The following is a 21,357-nucleotide window of genomic DNA, read 5'->3' as shown; positions in this document are numbered from 1 at the left end:
TCTCGTGAGGCCCTGATACGAGGGCCCCAAAGTAAGCTGCACGACCCTCATCTTGCTACATATGGGATGCTCAAATTGGGCCAAACTGTGTTCACCACTCAACACAGTTTGCATTATCCTGGCAGATTTTTCTTCTTCTAAATGGAAGTTTTCGGAAGGTTATAAGGACAGCCAGGCCCATGGTTGGGACATAAAGACCTAGCTGGAACGTCTATGTTCCCTAATCTGGTAAAGAATGAACAGTGTTGGGAGGGGTGTGGTCCTCTTGAGAGCCTGCGCTGAGCTTCCATCTTAACTGAGAAGATGCTGGGAGGGGATCAGGACCACTTTCCTTTCGAGGATGGAGCACAGAGACATTTTATCTACTGGGGGTTGAGACCAGGAAGGGGGGATAAGTGGGTAGGTTAACACTCAAACTCCCAGTTAATTGCTGAGGGGCTCAGCCTGGGGACTTGCAAGCAGCCCACAGAGCTTTGCAGACATGCTTGAAGGCATCCTGGAGGCCTGAGTCGCAGGTGGTGGAAGAAGGTAGAGGAGTTAGGTGGCTTGGACTGGGAATCCCAGAGCAACCACTTCATCCAAAGCAGCCTGAGTTACAGCTCTGTTGAGAGACCTGCAGCCTCTGGGGCCAAAGTGTCTTGCTTCTCAGAGCTCAGAGCACAAGATATGCCCAAGATGAGAGTCAAGGCTGTTTTTCCTTTCCCCGCTAGAACCTCCCTCTGCTGTGTCACGAGGAGGCTTGGGCAGTTGGGGCAGTATCAGGGCCAGACCCTTTGGCAAGGCCTTTGGCCAACTAGCATTGTGGTTTCTGTAAGGTGCTTCCTGGGCAGCAGATGCCAGCAAATGGGAATGGATTCTGGAAAGGAAGAAGGTAAGAAGTGGACAGACATGATTGTGAACACTAACAAGAGCTTTGGGGATTCCCAGAAATACTTGAGGGGTGTATTAGTCAATGGGGGTGCTATAACAAAATATCACAGACTGGGTGGCTTAAACAATAAACATTTCTTTGGCAGATTCAGTTCCTGGGGAGAACCCCTTCCTGGTTGACAGACAGCCGCCATCTTGCTGTGTCCTCAATGGTAGAGAGAAAGCTCTGGTCTCTTCCTCTTCTTATAAGGGCACTAATCCCATCTATCTATTTGTCATTATCTATCTGTCATCTATGTATTGATGACTCTATCATCTATCTATCTATCTATCCAGCCAGCCAGCCAGCCAGCCATCTATCTCATCTCCTATTGGTCTGTTTCTCTGGAGAACCCTGACTGAGCCAGGAGATTACTCTGTGCGCATTCCTAGGACACTGATTATAACCCCTTGACCACATTTTCACAGCTTTATGGAGGCTTTGGCCACCATGGTCCTGACCAGAATTAGTGGTTAACACTTACCCGTGCTGCTCTGACCCTGCAGCTCTCTTGCCAGGGGCCTGGAGGTAGCTGGGGAAGCCGCCAGGTGAGGCCTGGGGGCAGGTGGAGGGGGCTTTCCTCTTAGGAGTAGGGGATCCTCTGCCTGAGGTTCCCATCGCAGAAAAGGACCCTGAAAGGGCAATGAGAGGCAGCAGAAAGTTCAGGACTGGCTGACATCAGCCAAGTCACTTATTTCCAAACCTTGGCCCTTTGGTGTGGAAAATGGGACAAAATTCACCACCCTGGCTACCTTTGCGATCAGAATTGGAAAAGAGGCATAGACATATACACACTACCAAATGTAAAATCGATAGCTAGTGGGAAGCAGCCGCATAGCACAGGGCGACCAGCTCGGTGCTTTGTGACCACCTAGCGGGGTGGGATAGGGAGGGTGGGAGGGAGGGAGATGCAAGAGGGAGGGGATATGGGGACATATGTATATCTATAGCTGATTCACTTTGTTATAAAGCAGAAGCTAACACAACACTGTAAAGCAATTATACTCCAATAAAGATGTTAAAAAAAAAAAAGAATTGGAAACGAGACGACAAGTGGGAAAGAGCCTTGGGAGAGGGCAGCACATCCATCCGTAGGAGGCATCGCACTGCTGGGGCCCCCAGGGCCGCACTGTGACTTCCGTGGGCCCTGCACACAGCCCCTCCCTCGTCGCACCTTAGCCAGGTGATGGGCTTCTTGCTCCTTGCAGTTTCCTGTCCACCACTGTGTGTTCACCACCGCAGCTCTCGCTCCCAGCTGAGTGCTGGACAAGCAGTACATTTGGGTCTGAAGCGGCGCACAGAAGGCTGGACTGAAGGACTGAAGGGTGTGCAGGCTTCTTGCCAACAGACGGGCACTCCCGCCCCAGGGGCACAGACAGTACATCCCACCCACAGACTGAGGAGCCGCATCCGTGAGTCACTGGCAGGCAAAGGCCATCCTGCCTGAGGGCATGAGTCATAACAGACCACAGCTGACGATGGGCAACTCCGAAGATGTCACGGATGCAGCTCCGCAGCCTTGGCAGCGGCGGGGCCTGATGACACAGGGGAGAGAGGCCTGCCGTGCGAGGCGTGAGCCACAGTTCCGGTCCCGGTCTGTGATGACTCGCCGTGTGAGCTGGCCCTGGCCTCCCCAGTCTGTAGAATTCATCAGAAGCACCTGAAGAGCCCTTTAAAAATGCAGCTGGCTGTCCCCCTCTCCCACCCACACAGGGATTCTGGCGCAGGGCCCGGGAAATCTGCATTCTTATCAGCAGCCCCCGTGCCCAGGATGCCCAACCTGGCTTGGAGGCTCCACTAGAGCCGCTCTGGGGGCCCTGCCCACTGCCCCAGTCTTTTGGTTCTAGTATTCTAGAATATCTTTCCATCACATGTTCCAAGAAGTTCCTTGAAGGAAGGGCCAGCTCACTTTCTTTTCCTTGAGCACTTAATTCCAGGCCCCGGGGGTAGGCAGCAGTGGGGGACACAATGACCCAGGCCTACTTCGTTGCTGCCTGAGACACTCCGCCACCTGCGACACTTCCCATCTAAGCCACACGCACTCTGCGACAAGGGCTGGAATCCCGAAGTGCAAACCCAGGGTGTCCGGCAGGCAGGGGGACGCGGCAAAACCCCTCCAGATGGGCACATGGGGGAGGCCTGGGTGGCGGCGCTGCTGGGCTTTGAGCAATACCCTGGGAAAGTTACTGGGGAGAAGGTGGCAACTTATGGCCCTGCTCTGGGGAGGGCAGGAGCAGGAGGTACAGGGAAGCGTGAAAAGCCTGGTAGGAGTTGCACTGTGGAGGGAAAAGGAAGGTTCTAGAATATGAGGTGGGAGAGGTGGTCATGGCCATATCCTGGAGGACCTCAAGTACTGGAGCAGCTAAGGAGCCGGCCCTAGACTCTGTCGTCCCTGGGGAGCCATGGGCCCAGGAGCATGGGCTACCGGGAGCCGAGCTCTGGGAGCTCGAGGCTGCAGCACTGGGGACGGTCTGGGGTCCCTCTGAGACCCTCCTCTTTGCATTGCCCCCAGTCAGCAGTCTGCACCCAAAGACACTGCCTCCCCATCGGGGATGGTCTCAGTGGCTTGAGGCCTGAGCTGGGGCTTCCGGGAGGCTGCTTCCCCCCTCTGCTGGGTTTCTGCTCAGGGCAGGGAAGGGGCCCGTTCTCTGCTGGGCTGTGTGCCCGGAGCGGGCCTGGCTAGCACCGCCCTGAAGCGGTTGGCGCAGGGCTCTGGATTCCCCGACCATCTCTCCCCTCTCACCGCCTCCGGCAAGCCGCTCACCCTCTCGAAGTCTCAGTCTGCTCCTCCGTGAAATGGGGATATGATTGGCACCTGCCTTAGGATTTCCATGACCTTAAACGGGAGGCCGCACAGAGATCCTGGGGCCGGGCCTCTCCCAAGGAGACTCTGTAGCCCTCCTCCCATCCTCCGCGGCGGAAGAGAAACCCCACTAGACCTGCCGGCCTGCGGCCGGGACCCCCGGGGAAGAGAACTCCACCTAGAGGAGCCCAGAGAAAGGCTGGAGAGAACGCACGTTCCCAGGCGCAGGCACGAGGCGGCCAGAGCAGCTTGTGGAGAACCATCCTCAGCTGGTGCTGAGGGGACACACAGAAGAGCAGGGAACACCAAAGAGAACGTCATTGCTTGGGACAGAAAACCAGGGGACAGCTAGAAGGGGGCAGATCCGGGGGGCGGGGCTGACCGGGCTGACAGCAGTGGGGGGAGGGGGGGCGTTTGCACAAATCTGGGCTCCTCGTGCCTGGCCTTGGCCTGCTCTGTCCTCTTCATGCAAGGTCGGGTTGGGAGCTGGAATCCAAGGGTGTGGCCACTATGGACTGGGTGGGGGAGGGGGGATGCAAGGATGGGTGTCCCCAGGGGAGAAGGCAGAGTTAGGCCAAGCCCCGAGCCAGGCCCGGACTCCAACGGAGAATTTGCCGACACCTAGCTCGGCTCATGGGGGGCTGAGCCCTGGACGGAGGCCAGCCTCTTAGGCCAAGGGCAGCTGCGGGAGGTGGGGAAGCAGCTGCCAGAGGGCCTCAAGCTGCCCAGGCCCTGGTCAAGGCCATCTCCCCTCCCCTCCCCTCCCCAGCAGGCCACCACCCAGCGGCACCTTTTACTTTTCTGGGTCTCTGATTTATGACCTACACCCAGGGCCTTCGGTGGCTCCAGGCCCTTGTCTATAGGCCTCCTGGACGTCCTCCAGCGAATCCCTCCAAACTAAGTGTGGACCAAGTCATCTGCTGTCAGGATCCGCCATGCCTCCTCCCCGCCTCCCCCGGCCCCAGGAAGAGTCTTGGTTCCTTGGGCAGCCCTAAATTTCAGGCTTCAGGACTCCTCCCCCATGTCACACTGCTGAGAACTGGCTAGACCCACTGCCAACGGGTCCTGTCCCCTGAACACAGGGCACCTGCTTCCTCTTCCCACCCCAGGGGGCCCAGCCTCTTGCTGCGCCTCCAGTCGCCATCAGCTGACCTCCTGCTCCTCAGCCCTCCCGGCACTGCCACCCTCTCCCCACTCCCGGCCCTGGCTCACAATCTGCTGGGCCAAAGCCAACCTGAGCTGGTGCAGAGGGGATGGTGGACGTGATGGTGAATTCTACGTTGTCAGTTTGGTCAGGCCACGGTTGCCCAATTGTTTGGTCAAACACCAGTCTAGATGTTGCTGTGAAAGTATTTTTTAGATGTGATTGACGTTTATAATCAGTAGACTCTGAGGAAAGCAGATTATCCTCCATAACGTGGGTGGGCCTCATCCAATCAGTTGAAGATCTTAACAGCAAAGACCGAGGTTCCCCAAAGGAGGACTTCCGCCCCCAGACTGCAGCGTACAAGCCCCGCTTGAATTTCCAGCTGTCAGACTCAAGACTGCAGCCCGCTGGCCTGCCCTGCAGAGTTCAGACTGGCCAGTCCCCAGAATAGCACAAGCCGCTTCCTTAAAATCAATCTCCCTCTGCCCCCCTCTGGGTCCGTTTCTGCCTCCTCTTGCTGAATGCGGTGGACAAGAGAGGGAAGTGAGTCGGCTGACTGGCACGTGGCAGCCACTGCCACGCATGGGGAATGTGAACACCCTTGGGGAGCCCACGCCTGTGGACCACGTTCCCGGCCTGCACCCAGCCCCTCCCCGACCCCCCGTGGACTCAAGCCCCTTCCGCACCCGGCTGGTGCAGGCCGCACAGGCATGGTCTGCAGAGGCCACTGGCCTCTGGTGAGAAGGGCTGTGTTCCGACCCTGGGCAAGGTCCTTCCCCTCCCTGGGCCTCAGTGTCCCCGTTGCTCAACAGCAGAGCCGGATGAAAGTAGTTGCTTGTAAATGTTTTACAGCAGCAGATTGCTTTGTGCCGAAGGGAATCGTATACAGTAGGTCAACTTGTCAAGCTGTCCAAATAGGGTTTCCCCAGCTTCTGTGGAGTGAGGGAACTGCGGAGGGCTCGTCTGCACCCGCGCCTCACTCCTGCCTTAACTTTGGACTTTGACCCCCAAAGTCGGGCCGCCCCTGCCTGCTGGACACCTGCGGGCTGTACTCACCATGCTTTCGGGGTGAACCATCTCCCCTGGAGCCTTGCCTGGCTTGATGTGCGTCTGGGCTGGTGGAGGGAAGCTCATTGCGGCTTGTGACTCATAAAAGTCTAAAACTGACGGACAAAAGCTCCTTTCAGAGCTCCCTTTGAACCCCAGGGTCTTGTTATGTGACAAAGATATTTAGAGGATGGAGGCAAGAGCGATCACATATGAGGCAGGAAAATGCAGCCTTGTCTCCTGGGGGAAGTGGCAGCTGGAGTCCCCCTCCGTGTCCTCACACTCGGGCCCTGCTCTTTGGTGAGCGGGCCGGCAAAGGTGTCCCTGGTCTAACGTTGCAGTCCACCGCCTGACGGGCCCACTCGAAGGCTAGGAGCCCAGACGCCCAGCAGCTTTGCAAGATGACTTCCTGCCCCTGGGGATCCTTGTGGCCCGGGAGCTCGATGCTGCTCATGTTCTAGACAACCCGTCAGCTCTCCTGGGGACCCGCACATGTCAGTCCTGAGCCCCCCAAAGGCCAGAGGCAGCTGACCTGAGAGATCAGAAAGGTGGCTTTGGCCTCCTTCTCCCTCCACCCTCGAGTAAATGAAGACACTTCCCGGAATGTGTCTAGACAACACGATAGGAACTGGTGAACGTCGTCAAAATGTGATTCTTACCTGGACCTCACTCAGGGTGACCCTATGCAGGATGTTATTCCTCTAACACAAAGAATAACCTCCCCGCATGCACCTTCCTGCCACCTCTGCCTCTGCAGGAGCCTCTGAAGGCTCAGGAATAAAGAGCAGATGAAGAACTGTAAATAATATAATCAGAATTCCAAAAGTATATGAGAAGAGGTGGTAAGAGCTCACTCTCAAGGTCAAGGGAAGCCTCTGTGGTTTTTCATTCCCTGACCATCTGGGTACACCACCAAATGCCAGTGGTTTTTGTTATGGGTAGGCTCTCAAATGGAATCCCAGGCACCAGTGTGTCTGGGCCAACAGGGATCAGAGCTGTCATTTTCAGAGCCCAGCTGGTACAAAGGCGTCCCAGGAGTCCCTGGCTCTTTGGCAGCTCTGGCTTGCCACCTGCTGCCTGTGGTCTGGCCCTCCCTGGCTTTCTTCCCCCTACAAGGGACACCCAGGACATCAGTGGCCCATGGACACCATGGTGGTGGGTGTGGCTATCTCAGCCAAGGCCTGGTCTTACCTGCTGGGTACTCCCTGCTACACGCTGGGTAGCTGGTCTCAAGCAGAGGACATCAGTGTGGCCAGGCAAGGGTCCCTGGATAGCACCTCTCTGCTATCACTATGCCTTGGGCTGGCATTGTGGCAAAGCAAAGCAGAAGCCAGGACGCTGAGGTGCAAAGCTGCTGCCAGCCATTGCCAATGAGCTGGTGTGGCACCTGAGCTATCCTTTGTCTTGCTGGGACATGCCACTGCTGTCAATAGCTTCTTGGGAGGTGGCCTGGGATCCAGGGATTCTTCACCCAAATCAAAATTCCCTGGACTGCTGGAATTTCCCCTCTCAAGAGAGAATCACTTTGCTCCCAAAGGCCCAGGAGCGTGATCATCCTTCTTCTGTCTCCTCCTCCTCAGCACCCCTCCCTCTGGGCCAAGAGCCCTGCCCTGTCCAGAGTATTCGGGCTTATAGAATGCGTGCGCATGCTTGAACTCCAACCACCCTGGAGAAGGGTCGTCATCCCATTTGAAAAGGAGGAGGCTGAGGCCCAGATAGGAGAAGGGCCACTCTGAGAACCCAAGACCATAGAGCACAGCCTTGTCAATCCCACCCCCACCCCCAGCCCAGGCTTGCTTTCTGCTCCTGGGGACCCTGAATGGCTACCCAGTGATTGCAATGCCTCCTTTTCAGACTCAGTTGGCTGTCCCGCAGCAGCCACTGGGCCAGTGTCTTGGTCCACTGGGCTTGTCCTGCTGGCTTAAACAATAGACATTTATTTCTCACAGTTCTGGAGGCTAGAAGTCCAAGATCAAGGTGCCAGCAGATCTGGTTCCAGGTGACGGCTGCTTCCTGGCTTGTAACAGCTACCTCCCTGCTGTGTCCTCACATGGCTTTTCCTTGGTGCGTGTGCACAGAGAAGCAGCTCTGGTGTCTCTTCTTATAAGGACACTAATCCCATCATGGGGACCCCACCCTCATGACCTCTTCTAACCCTCGCTTCCCAAAGGCCCCACCTCCAAATACCATCACATTGGGGGGGAGGGGGGAGGGCTTCAACATATGAATTTGTTGGGGGGACGCAAACATTCAACCCGTATCAGCCAGGGAGAGTGGAGACGAAGGTAAATTACTAATCCTAACCCTGGTGAATTTCCTCTCCTCAAACACAAATGACCACAAGGCCCTGGTCCAGCAGCAGGGAATGGAGCAGCTCAGGCAGAGGCCGAGAGCTCCAAACCCCATGTGCCTTTCTCTGCGGGCTCCAGTGCTGGGCAGGTTTGTTTTTATTAATCAAATTATTGTCTATTCACAGGTTTCATACGCTTACCTCACCTTCCAAAGCAATTAAGTAGAAAGTCCCCTTTGCAAAAATAAAAGAAAGTCCCCTTGGCAATTCCAACAGGGATGCCTTTGGTTGGCCTGGGGCTTGGGGGTCCCTAGGAACGGCCGTTCCCCTCACTGTGAGCCAAGCCAGAGCAGAAAGCCTTTGGAGTGACAGCCCGGGGTGGGGACAGGACAAAGCTGAGCTTCAGACAGCCCAGAGGCCTGGCCTGACTGCCGCTCCCTGCCCCCCTGTCCTGTCACTCGTCTGACCTGTGGCCGCCTCATCCCCCGGTATGCCTCCGCCAGAAGGAACCTGGAGAAGTCATTCCCTCTGCTGCACCGGAAGCTGCATCTCAGTCACTTCCACCACCCACATCCCAATCCTCAAGGAAGCTACCGGCCACATCAGGAGATGCCCTCTCTCCCAGTGGGCAAACGGTCATTCTTCTCCCTGCCCCCAGCCTTCCCTCCTCCAGATATGCTCCAGTTTGTCAGGGTCCTTCTGAGTGTGAGTCCCAGAACTAGCCAGACTATCTGGTTGGTGTGTGGGCAGAGCAGAGCCGAGGCAAGCCATGCACAGCAGGCGCTGCCAAACATTTGACACCTAGTATCTCATTGAATCCTCCTAAGAGCACTTTTAAGTAGTTTCTACCCATTGAAAAGATGAAAAAGACCATCTGCGTCTCAGAGGGGTTAAGTCATTTGCCCAAAGTCACAGAGACAGTAAGTGGTAGAGTCAAAAGTCTAATCAGACAACGTGGTTCCAGAGCCCATGCCTTACACACTGAACTGCAGAAGAGAGCAGCTCACTCACCTCCCTTGCTCTGAATACTTTGCCTCTGTTGATACAGCCCAGGGCCCTGACTGCTTCTCTGGCCCCTCCATTGTGGCACCAGCTCATGCTGAGCGTTGAGTCTTCTCGCCCATCTCCATGCCTTTCCCTGTGTTCTCCGGGCCCTGGTTCAGAGTTCCCCGGTCTCCACTGCCCACGTCCCCTCCTCCGGCCTGTGCAGGCCCCTCTGTCTCCCCACTCCACGCCCCTGCCAGCTAACGTGATCACTGAGTAAAGTTAGATCACAGCAGGCGGGCCGAGGCCTGTGCACAGAGCTGTGAGCTGGCAACCACTAAATTGAGAACAATTCCTGGAAATCAGGAAACAACTATTGAGGCCAAAGGCACCAAAATTAAATCGGCCTTTGAAACAAGTGCATCTCCGCAGGCATCAACTATGATTCTGCAAGTTTCCAAAATGAGTCCTTAAATGAGATAAAGTCTTCCAGCTCAGGTTGGACCGGGCACGTGGGCGCAGAGGGTTGGGTGATCTATGGAAGCCATTAGCATGATCTAGTTTGAACTGCGAGCCACTGATGGAAACTAGGAGAAGCATCAGGGCCTCAGGTCTTTCCTGTGGCACGGCACCCAACCTCCCTGCAGGGGCATGAACTGTGTCATCTGAAAAATGGGGGGCAAGAGACATAGCACTTTTAGTGGAGCCTGGTGCCAGGGGGTTTTCTCCCTCTCGAGAATTCTTCGAGCCCTACGAGCTGAGATTCCTGGGGTTCGAGTGGTTCAGAAGTGTTACCCCTTTTCCTTATCCCTGAAATAAGATCATTTGTAAGAAGCACGGACAAATATCGATACCAACAGAGATGTTTCTTGGGGACGCACCAAAGTCAGAAGATGCTCCTTGAGCTCTGAGAAGGCACAGCTGCAGCCACTGGCATTTTCCAGTTTGACGTTGCGGGCGCTGGCCTCGCGATCCAGTGCAATTCAACAAACGCCCCCCAACCCCGGGGATGAACAAGGTTGCACTGCAGGGAAATGGAGAGGAAAGATTCGGTGCCTACCTTTGGGGAGCTCACAGACAAGGAAACACCTCCTTCTAGTAGAACAACCAGCCTGCTAAGTGCTAAAGAAGATGTTCCAAGAGTGGGCTCAGGAAGCTCAGAGGAAAACAGGGCAGTTTCCTCTTAAAAACCTGGGAAGTCTTCCTAGAAGAGGCAGTAGTTGGCCTGGACCTTGGAGAATAAAGAGTATCTCAGTGGTCTGAGCTGACGAGGAGGGCATTGTTGATGAGGAGAGAGCATGGGCAAGGGCATGGAAGGACATCCTTGGAAAATGGCGAGTGACCCACTTGGCTGGAACTCCGTGTCCTGGGCCATCAGCCTGGGCCAAGGTCAGGCCCGATTCTGCAGACAACTGGAAGCCATCAAAAGTCCTGATTAAGGGAGGTGGCACAAGAAGATGTATGCAGAGCCTCTTACAGCTGTTCTCAGAGTGAGATCTGAGGAATCCTGGAGGTCCCTAACACTCTCTTAGGAGATCCATGACGTCAAAGTGATTTTCACAGCAACGCTAAAATGTTCTTTGACTTTCCCACCAGCTTGACATTGGCACTGATGGTGCAAAAGCAGTGGTGGGTGAAACAGCAGGGGCCTGAGCACGAGTCACAGCGGTGGCATCAAATCGTCCTAGTCATCATTGGATTCTCCGTCATCATGAGCTTGCAGTTAAAAACCAAAAAGCCGTCTTCTCCTTAGAATGTTGTAAGCGAAGCAGTAATAATTAACTTCATTAAATATTGACCCTTGAGTACCCATATTTTAAAAATTCTGTGTGGCAAAATGGGAAATATGCTTAGAGCCCTTCTGCTAGCAACCCAAGTACAAGTTCGAGTCAAGGCAGAACACTCATGTGATGGTTCTGAGTTGTGAGTTGAGCTGGCTGATTTTTCACAGAACATCATATTTACTTGAAAGAATGACTAACTAATGTTATTCTGATTTGGAGATCTGGCAGTCATTTTCTTGTAAATGAACAAAGTGAGCCCATCAATTCAAGGAAAACAACTGACAGTATTTTTGCCAATGATAAAATTTAAGATTTCAAGCAACATTAAGAATTTTGAAAAAGTACTACTGTGAGCTTGACAGCTTCCCGATACTTAAAGACTTTGCCCAATGAGATGGGTGGTGATAGTAACACATGTGATGTTCTGATGTAGAATGAAATGCGTCAACAGAGGGAAGGTCTGCATAAGGCAGGGCACCGACATTTTCCCAGGGACCAGTGCACGATGCTCCCAAACCACGACCAGTAAAAGATCCACTCAAAGGATAAGAGAGGGGGTTCAATGGGGTCAAGGATGGAAGATTCGTTAATACGGTTTCATACTCCACACTGCCCTTAACCTGTAAGAAACAACCAATGGCTGAATTTTTGTCTCGTATCAAAGAAGAATGTCCATAATTACATGAAAAGTAGATTGAAATATTCCTCTTTTTTCTTTTCTTTTCTTTTTTTTTTCTTGGCCGCACTACACGGCCTGTGGGATCTTAGTTCCCCGACCAGGGATGGAACACGTGCCCCGTGCAATGGAAGTGCACAGTCTTAACCACTGGACCACCAGGGAAGTCCCTAGTCCTTCTTTTTCTAGTTGCATGTCTACATGAGGCCAGAATTCCTTCCTATACTTCAGCCATAACAATGCAGCGTAACTGAATAGAGAAGTACGTGTGAGACTTTGGCTGTCTTTTCTCAAGCTAGGTACTGGAGAAATTCGAAAAAATGTAAAATAATGCAACTCTTTTTCAACACAACTTTTTGTTTTGAAAAGTACGCTTATTTCCATTCCATTATTTATATTTACATGAAATCAGTTTATTATTTTAATTTCCTATTAATAAATAAATATTTTAACAATCTTATTTCTAATATGGTTAACATGAAGAGATAAAACCCACATAAACAAAAAAGCTCTTTGGAGTACTCAACAAATTTTGTTTTTGTTGTTGTTGATTTACCTCCTTGTACCCTGCTTTTAAAAAAAAATTGAGGTGAAATTCACGTGACATAAAATTAATTATTTTAAAGCATACAATTCTTTGGCGTTTTGTACATTCACAGCGTTGTGTAACCATCACCTCTATCTAGTTCCAGAACATTTTCTTCTCCCCGAAAGGAAACTCCATACGCATTAAGCACTCACTTGCCTTTTCACCCTCCCACTGGCCCCTGGCAATCACTCATCTGCTTTCTGTCTCTGCGGATTTACTCTCAATAAGTTCTAAGAGTATAAAAGGGTCTGAGACCAAGTAGTCTGAGAACCACTAGCTTACTGTTTCAAATCCCAGCTCTGCTTATTTTAGCTGTGATACCTTGGTCAAGTTGGGTAATTTCTCGAAGACTCATTTTCCTTACCCCTAAAATGGAGATAATAATAGTACCATCTTCATGGGGCTATTGTGAGGATTCAGTGGGAAAAGGCACTTAAAGTTCCTGGAACATAGTAGATACTCAATAAGCGGGAGTTCACACCAACCCCTGGGAGGGAGCATTGATTCCATTTCCGTACACTCTGTCTCTAGATGTGACGGGCAATATCTCAAGAATGAGAGCCAGGTATCAGTTTTGCTTACCAGCCGTGAGACTTTGATGAGTAACTTCACCTCTCTGAGCATTGCTTTCCTCATCTATAAAGTGGAACTAATATAATCCCCATCTTGCAGGGTAGTTGTGAGAACCAGTGTGGGAGTGAATGCTTACAACATTCTCAGCACATAGGAGGCGCTCAATGGCAGGCAGTCATGGGGGGCTTTGGTTTGCAGTGATGGCAACGACATTGATGGAAATGGGAAAGTGCTGACACCATCCTCTAGGCTCTCACGCCCTGTGTGCAGCTCAGTAGCTGCCACTCTGGCTGGGTCCTTCCTCAGAACTGTTGGAGTGATGGGCACCTAATCCCAGCATAGGGCAAGATTATGGCGGCACAGTCTGCCTAGTGCCCCAGGGGCCTTCGTCTTGGCTCGGCTGCTCTCTGTGCACAGGCTGCTTGGGCTTTAGAAGAGCAAATAAGTTTACACTAAGCTTTCCTGCTAGAGCCATATTTTAGCTCCAGCCCCAGAAGACACTCCAGTCCCCCAGTTCTGGAAAGGCCCCAGGGGCTCAAACTTGAGAGCTGCTCTTAAACATGCCTGGCAGCTCCCCATGGCCACCTCTGCAACACCCCTTCTCTTCTCAAAGGAAAGAAACATGCTCTCCTACTGGAGTCCATGCCAACGGTGCAGGGCTCCCTGGGGTAAATCTGTCTCCTCTGCGGTTGGCTCTGAGCCTCACAGTTACGGGCTGACGCCTGTCAAGCTAGAGATGCCGCCCGTCAGCCCCCCTTCACTGCCACGTTCACGCCACTAACGGGGCTGTTACTTGAAACCTGAGTTCTTTTTTTTTTTTTTTTTTTTGATGTGGACCATTTTTAAGGTATTTATTGAATTTGTTACAATATTGCTTCTGTTTTATGTTTTGGTGTTTTTGGCCCAGAGGCATGTGGGATCTTAGTTCCCCTACCAGGGATAGAACCCAAGTTCCCTGCGTTGGAAGGAGGATTCTTAACCACTGGACCACCAGGGAAGTCCCGAAACCTGAGTTCTTGTGGAAGTGATTTTGAGAGTGGGGAGCTGAGGAAGGCCGGTGGGGTGGAGGGCGCAAGGAATCAGGAGATGTGGATTCATCCCTGCTCACGACTGGAGACGTCCCTGGGCCTTGGGTTCCCCACCTGAAGGATGACAAAGTCGGACTAGCTCCGGCTTCTTGGATTTTAGGGAGCAACGACCACTGAGTATTCACTGTCCTGAGCCCTTGAGGACATTCTACCTGATTCACTTTGCCCTGGAGAGGCTTGCTCTGGTCCCGAGGACCTGAATAAGACAGGAAAGGGACAGTTCTACACTGGGTGGGTAACAGAAGTCATCACATGTCACAGAGCAAGCTGGCCAGCCCCAAGCTTCACCCAAATGGGAAGGGGGTATCTTCCTGCTCTGTGCACAGACAGAGAACCCATGGGGGCAGTGAGCCAAAGGCAGATCGGTATATCTATTGATGGCAGACGGCAGCAGGTGAGTGTAGGGTGGGCAACTGGGAATGTACCTCAGTCAAGGGCCTGGGGCGGTTTATTGGGTAGTCTTAGGGACCTCTGAAGACTTAGCCTGGGGATAATATAGACTGGGTCCTCGACATACTGCATGCTCCAGGGCCCTTGGGTTCTGAATGCCTGTGGGTATCAGTCCCAGGCACCCGATCCGATGATCCCCACTGATGTACTCCAAAGATGCTGAAGCCATAGTGGTGGCTGGGCCGTGAGTGCAATGGCCAGCATGGGAGGGAGGAAGGATGGAGCCAGGAGCCAGCTGGAGAAAGATGGGCTGGAGGTCCTGGATGACCTATCCAGATGAGGAAAGGCTTTTAGATCTGCTTTGCATTGGGCAGAGGAGGGAACCACAGGGATGCTTTGGAGTAGGAGAGCCGATAGGCAAGAGGCCTCAGCACTCAGACTGGCTTTCTCTTCCCTGGGATGCAAGATAATGCTGAGTATGTCATTTCTCTTTCTACTCTCCCCTAGACACTGCAGTGACAAAACGTTCATTCAGGACTCAGATTTATTCCCCTCAAACCAAACTCACTCATCTTCCCAAGGAATTTAGGCTTTTCTTAATTTCCACCTACCACCATCACCTCTCTGGGGAGGTAGAGGTGGGAAAGAAGATAGAAATTGTATGTAGCCCTAAAGCTGGCACCAAGGAAATCTCAGGCTACAAAGCAAACATGTGCAAAATCTCTCCCGTAGCTGTCACATCAATATTAAATTACCTGCTTTATTCATTTACAAAACTCAGTGTAAGCAGCAAATCTCTTAGCCTCCAGGTCCCAGGTCTGGGCGGTTGAGAGGCAGGGGTGATACCTGATGGCTCCCAGGGGCCTGATTCCTCCTATAGGGAATGCCCAGGCTTCAGGCCATGGCACCACTTGCTGCCCAGGAGTACATGCTTGGCTGGCTATCAGTGTTCACCTCTACAGGTGGATAAAAAGCATGCACGCGTGGCCTCTGCCCTGTGAGGTAGGCAACAACGATATCCATAGTCCCATTTCAAAGACAAAGAAACTGAGGCCCAGAGAGGTAAATGGTTGGTCACACCCAAAACTCAGCTTTCTTGACTCCAAGCTCAGCCACCTGGCGGTTCTGCCTGCTGCCACCCAAGCTGGCAGCTAACACTGTTTTCCGAGGTCATCTTAGGGCAAGGGCACAGGTTGGGGAATCTGTTTCCACAATTCCCTATTCACTCTTCATATGTAAACATGAATTTATGTTCAAGGCATATCAGTTAATATATCACTTTCATAGGCAATTAAGAAATTGGCCCTCAAAATTACAGCAGAGGACGAGACTTCTGGGTTTATGAATTCAGGAATCAAAGGGTCAGACCTTGATGGCGAGTCCTGGTGTCATTTTAACTTTCCTCTGCTCCCCAGTACCCCTCCAGGACTCTTTTCTTTCGCCCGTTTTTAGTCCAAGTAGCCCCTCCATACGCTAATAAAAGTGAGATTATGGGGTATTTAAAGGAGAGTTACAGCCATGGGAATACACAATTGCAAGTCTTAAGTGGTGCCCAAAACTACTGTTGTAGGCTGAATAATGGCTCCCAATGTGGAACCTGTAGATGTGACCTTATATGGAACGAGCATCTTTGCAGGTATGATTAAGTTAAGGATCTTGAGATGGGGAGATTATCCTATACAATCTGCATGTATCCTTTTTAAGAGAGTGGCAGGAGATTTGTCACAGACACGCAGAGGAGAAGGCAGTGTGACCATGGAAGCAGAGATTGGAGCGATGTGGCCACAAGCCAAGGAATGCTGGAAGCTTAGGCACTGGGAGAGGCAAAGAGCAGATTCTCCCCTGGAGGAAGTGCAGCCCTGATGACACTTTGATTTTGGCCTAGTGATAGAAATTTTGGACTTCTGGCTTCCAGAACTATGATAGAATAAATTTCTGTTGTTTTAAAGCACCCAGTTTGTGATAATTTATTACAGTAACCAACCACAGGAAATACAGAGGTCTATTAGGGGGCATAATGGGAGACCTGGTAAATGGAGAAACATGCCTTGTTCTTAGATATGAAGATTCAATATTAAAAATACATCATTTGTCTGTAGATTGACCTATAGATTCAATAAAATCTCAAAAGGATTCTTGGAACTGGATAAAACTATTCAAAAGATCACCTAGAAGAATAAGCACATGGCAAGAATATTCAGAAAGAAAAGCAATGAGGACAAACTCTCCCTACTGGATAGAGAAGCATATTGTAAAGTTCTTGCACAGGGAAAAAACCCCAACAGATCAACTGATTAAAGCACAAAGCCCACCAGTATACCCAAGTATATATGCAAATTTAGTATATGATAAAGATGATATTTCAAATCAGTGTTGAAAGGCTGCATTATTCCATAAGTGGTGATGGCTATTTCAAAATGGCTACTTAGAAAACAATAGAGTCAGATCTCTACCTCACTCCTTACACTAAAATAAATGCCAGCTGTGTCAAAGATTTAAATGTTAAATATGAAACCATAAAAGTACAAGAAGAATAAACACCTGGAGTTTTTCTCATTATATAAGTTATAATTTGGGGTTTGGGAAGGTTCTTCCAAACAGGACATAAAAACTTGAAGTCATACAGAAAAAGGTTATTAATTTGACTGCATATAAATGAAAAACTTTTAGATGGAAAAATGCCATAAACAATATATACTATATAATATTTACAATATTTATAATATTTTTAGTTTATAATATTTATTATAAATGGTATATATTATATAAAATATAAATATTATATACAATATGTAATATATTACATATAAAGCATATTATATTTTAAGTATATATCTCAATGCTATATATTATATAGAGTATCACATATATTAAATACATATGTTATATCTCAATGTGAGAAAAATATTTCTAACAGATATGACACAGGTTTTATAACCCTCTCTACAATGAGCTCTTACAAATCCATAAGGAAGAGAACAAACATCCCAATAGAAAAATAGGCAGTAGGCCCTGAAGAGATCATTCCCCAAGAGAATAAGTACAGATGGCCAATAAATATGTGGAAAGATACTATCACCAATAATCAAAGCAATGCCAAGAAAAAAAATCTTATTTTTCACTTATCAAATTGCCAAAGGTTTAAAAGCTTGACTAAACTGGTGATTTTCTTGCACTTTTGGTAGTGTAAATTAGTATATTTTTGAGGGCTGTTTGGCAATGTGTATCAGCATGTATAATGTGCACAGCCTTTGACCCAGCAAGCCCATTTTGAGGAATCTACAAATATTGATATAGGAAGATACTCATGGTGTAGAGTGGAGATAAAGTGCTTTATAGAACAGTATTTATGATTCATAGACAGCTGTCTGGAGTATGTACACCAAATGTTAAGAATAGTTATCCTTGGAAAATGAGATTTGGGTGTGATTTTCATTTTCTTTGTACTTTCAGTATTGTTTGCTGGTTTTAAATAGCATGTATCTTTTTTTCTGCAAAAACAATAAAGCTATTTTCAAAAAAAGAAATGTAGGAGATGAAACATTAGCATAGAGCTTTGTGACAAAAGTGGTTGGCTGTTTAGGAACAGATATGGAGGCGTAAGGTATAGCCCCAAGAATAGGTGCTCCCTCAAGGCCTGCCATGTGGTAACTGAAAAGATAGGCATTGAACATGCCCTCTTAGAGTCCCTGCAAGACTTAAATGTGAAAATATATGGCAGATAGTAAGCACCCAAAAGGAACGTGTTATTGTCTTCATCATTAGTTATTCATGAAAACATAAGAATCCTTCTCATATATGGTTGGCTAAATAACGGCTCCCCAATGATGTCCACGTCCTAATACTCAGAACCTGTGAATACGTTACCTGGCATGGCAAAAGGGACTTTGCAAATGTGATTGACTTAAGGATCTTGAGATGGGGAGATCATCCTGGATTTTCTGGATTGGCCCTAAATCACCCAGGGGTCCTTATAAGAGGGATGCAGGAGGGTCAGAGTTAGAGAAAGAGATGTGATGAAAGAAGCAGAGGTAGCAATGATGTGGGGCCATGACCCAAGAATGTGGGCAGCCTCTAGAAGCTGGGAAAGGCAAATAACTGGATTCTTCCCTAGAGCCTCCATAAGGAACACAGCCCTGACAATCTATGTCAGTCTTCTACCCTCCAGAACTGTAAGATAATACATTTGTGTTGTTTTAAGCCACGAAGTTGGTGGTAATTTGTTACAGCAGTCACAGGAAACTCATACATGATACAAGGAGAAGGAAGTCAATTTCCTTTGCACTACGTCCTTGTCTTAGGCTTCCTTCCACATGCTAAGCTCTTGAGGGAAGGGGCTGTATTTGGTTCATCTTATGTGCCCCAGAGCCCCACACAGAACCTGGTCCTGACAGGAGCTCTCCAATCCGTTCTCTTCATTCTATGCTGGGGCCAATGACCCTGCTCAGGCCCATATCAGCTTTCTCCAGGACTATTCACACAGCCTCCTCATGGGCTTCGTGGCCTCACTGCCTCCAATTTCAGGGCCATTGTCTCCACAGCCCTCAACATGATCTCTCTAACACATCAAGTCTGCCATGTCACCCCCTGCTCTTTAATATTTAGTGACTCCCCGTCACCTATAGGATGAAACCCAGTGCCACAACCCATTCCAACCCCATATATCTCTTCTGCCTTTTCTGTTGCTATTCACTGACACCTACTTTCACACATCAGCCATCCCAAACCTCTTGCTCTTCCCTTTCACCCTCCATATCATCACACAAGCTGTCCTCTCTGCTTGGCAAACTCTTGCATCCTCTCTGCCTGGCCATTCCCAGCCATCCTTCAAACCTCATCTTCCCGCAAAAGCCTTCCCCTGGGGCCCCCACGACTCTCTCTTGGAGTGGGTCTGGATTGTACCACAGGCACTGGTTCTGTGTCTGCCCCCAAGTGACCATGAGCTATCGGTGGGAAGGGATTGTGGCTGCTTCATTTCTGCTTCCCTATAGCAGGAGCTCAGCAAATGCCTTCTGCACTGGCCCACTGCTGAACTAGTGTTTATCAAGACGAATTACTTAGCATGGATTGAGTCCTGATACAATTCAACTTCACTTGGCATCAGCAAACGTATTACACCCTTTCTGTCTCTTCTATTGTCTCTCCAGCACCAGGCTTCAGGGGCTGATGGATTTATCTGAGAAGATTCCCAGCCCCTGTGTGACCCTGTTTATTGATCTTAGTCAGGCTACAATCATTACATCTGTTACCCAGTTCTGGACAAGCACCATTAATAGTCCTTCTCTTTCCTCTCTTGTATCCTTTGCTTCAGCCCTGTCAACCACATATATGTTGCTCTTTCTTTTTCTTTGCTTAGTCCATGCTGTACTGATTATTTTTTCACCAGTCTGGGAGCCCCTGAATCTCTCATGTGGCCCCATGGATCCTTTTAGAAAACCAGCTATAACACCAAGAGAGAGTATGCCCAGCACTGAATGCTGCACCTGGTGCGTTGTAAGAACTTATTACACAAATGTCTATGCGGGCAGTTCTCAAATGTGAGCACGCATCAGAATCATCCTAGGGCTTGTTAAAACACAAACTGCTGGGTGCCATCCCCAGAGATTCTGATTCAGTAAGTCTAGGGTGGGGCCCAAGAATTTGCATTTCTAACAAGTTTCTAGGTGATGGAGATGCTGTTGGTCCAGGGACCACGTATTGAGAAATACTGGTCTTTGGAAAGAGTGTGAATGAGTATACAAAAGGGAACTTGTGAAATTAGTCACTGTACCATGGGAACTGTAGAACTCCTATTAGTCCAGGAGAATACACATGGATGCTGGAAGTGGGATGTGCTCATGTGGTAGAGAATGGGATTTTGAGGAATGCACACAGGACAGGGAGGTTGAGGGGGAATGCATAGAGAAGGAAGGGCAGGCTAATGGACAAGACACTGGGGATCTGGTTGTGTGTGAATCAGTTGACATCCTATATCCAATGTATCTAGTGATGTTTGGCCAACTCATAGATTAGCTGCTTGCTTACCTGCTCCTTAATCCATCTCTAGCCACAAATTAAGGAGTCTGCAGAGCAGAAGTGGGTCTAGGCAAGAAAAAGATAAATGCTAGTAAGAAAGTGACATATAGGGTTGTTTAGGTGAGCTAGACCTAGCATCCTAGAGACCTGATAATGTGGGGAGGAGCAAAGATAAGCAGAAATATCCATGATGTCCAAATGGTTCTTTTTCATGTCTACTTGTTCTTGTTTCATTTATGCCTGGTTTGGTACAGGATTTCTTAGTTTTTTTTTTTTTAATAGATGTTATTTCTTTGAGGATGCTAAACATATCTTTTATTAAGTCATTTTCAGATTGCAGTATTATTTTCATTTTATCAGGATTAAATTCATCTCCTGAGTGTTGATTTTTTAAGCTGACATTCCTAGTATTAGTGTTCGTGCTGTGTTTTGAAATTTTGGCTCATCTCATGTAGTAGTGCATTTTCATCTTTTCTCTGCCCATATCCCTTCCTGTTGAGCAGTCTTGCTAATGTCTCCACTTAGCACTCTAGAGCCCCCAGTCAAGAACCAGGTCGTAAGCTGGTGGCTCAAGGCCTCCATTCTTCTGTGATTTGGGGAATGTCGCTAAATTTACAGGCAGCTTGAGCCAGGTCCTGGCTGCCAGCTTGTGTTTGGTTCATCCTACATCACTAGGTTTGCAGCTTGATGTAAACCATAGCCCCTGTCAGGGGATTGGTTGTAGTATTTATAAATGCTTTTATGAAAGGGGAAGCCCCACCCTAGGATCTGATTTCCAGCAGTAAAATCCAGTCCCTTTTCATTACCCCATAGGAGCAGAATGCCTGGTTGTCTCAGTCTGCTTCTAGATCCAGACCTCAGCTGGCCTGTGGCTTTATCCCTGCTTAGCATGGGTGTCTAGCCTCCATTTTTGGTCCACTGAGATATACATTTTATTTTTTTCGTGCTGCTATGCCTTTTAAATTGTCTCTTTATAGTATATACTCGTCGTATTTTGGTGGCAGTGTCTCAAACTGTAAACCTGTAAACCTAACTTAACTAGTAGTCCAGATTGGTTTAGC

The sequence above is a fragment of the Balaenoptera ricei genome, chromosome X (assembly GCF_028023285.1).
Source record: "Balaenoptera ricei isolate mBalRic1 chromosome X, mBalRic1.hap2, whole genome shotgun sequence".
NCBI classification, from domain to species: domain Eukaryota; kingdom Metazoa; phylum Chordata; class Mammalia; order Artiodactyla; family Balaenopteridae; genus Balaenoptera; species Balaenoptera ricei.
The sequence above is the reverse complement of the archived record's forward strand: the minus strand, read 5'-3'. Positions refer to the sequence as shown.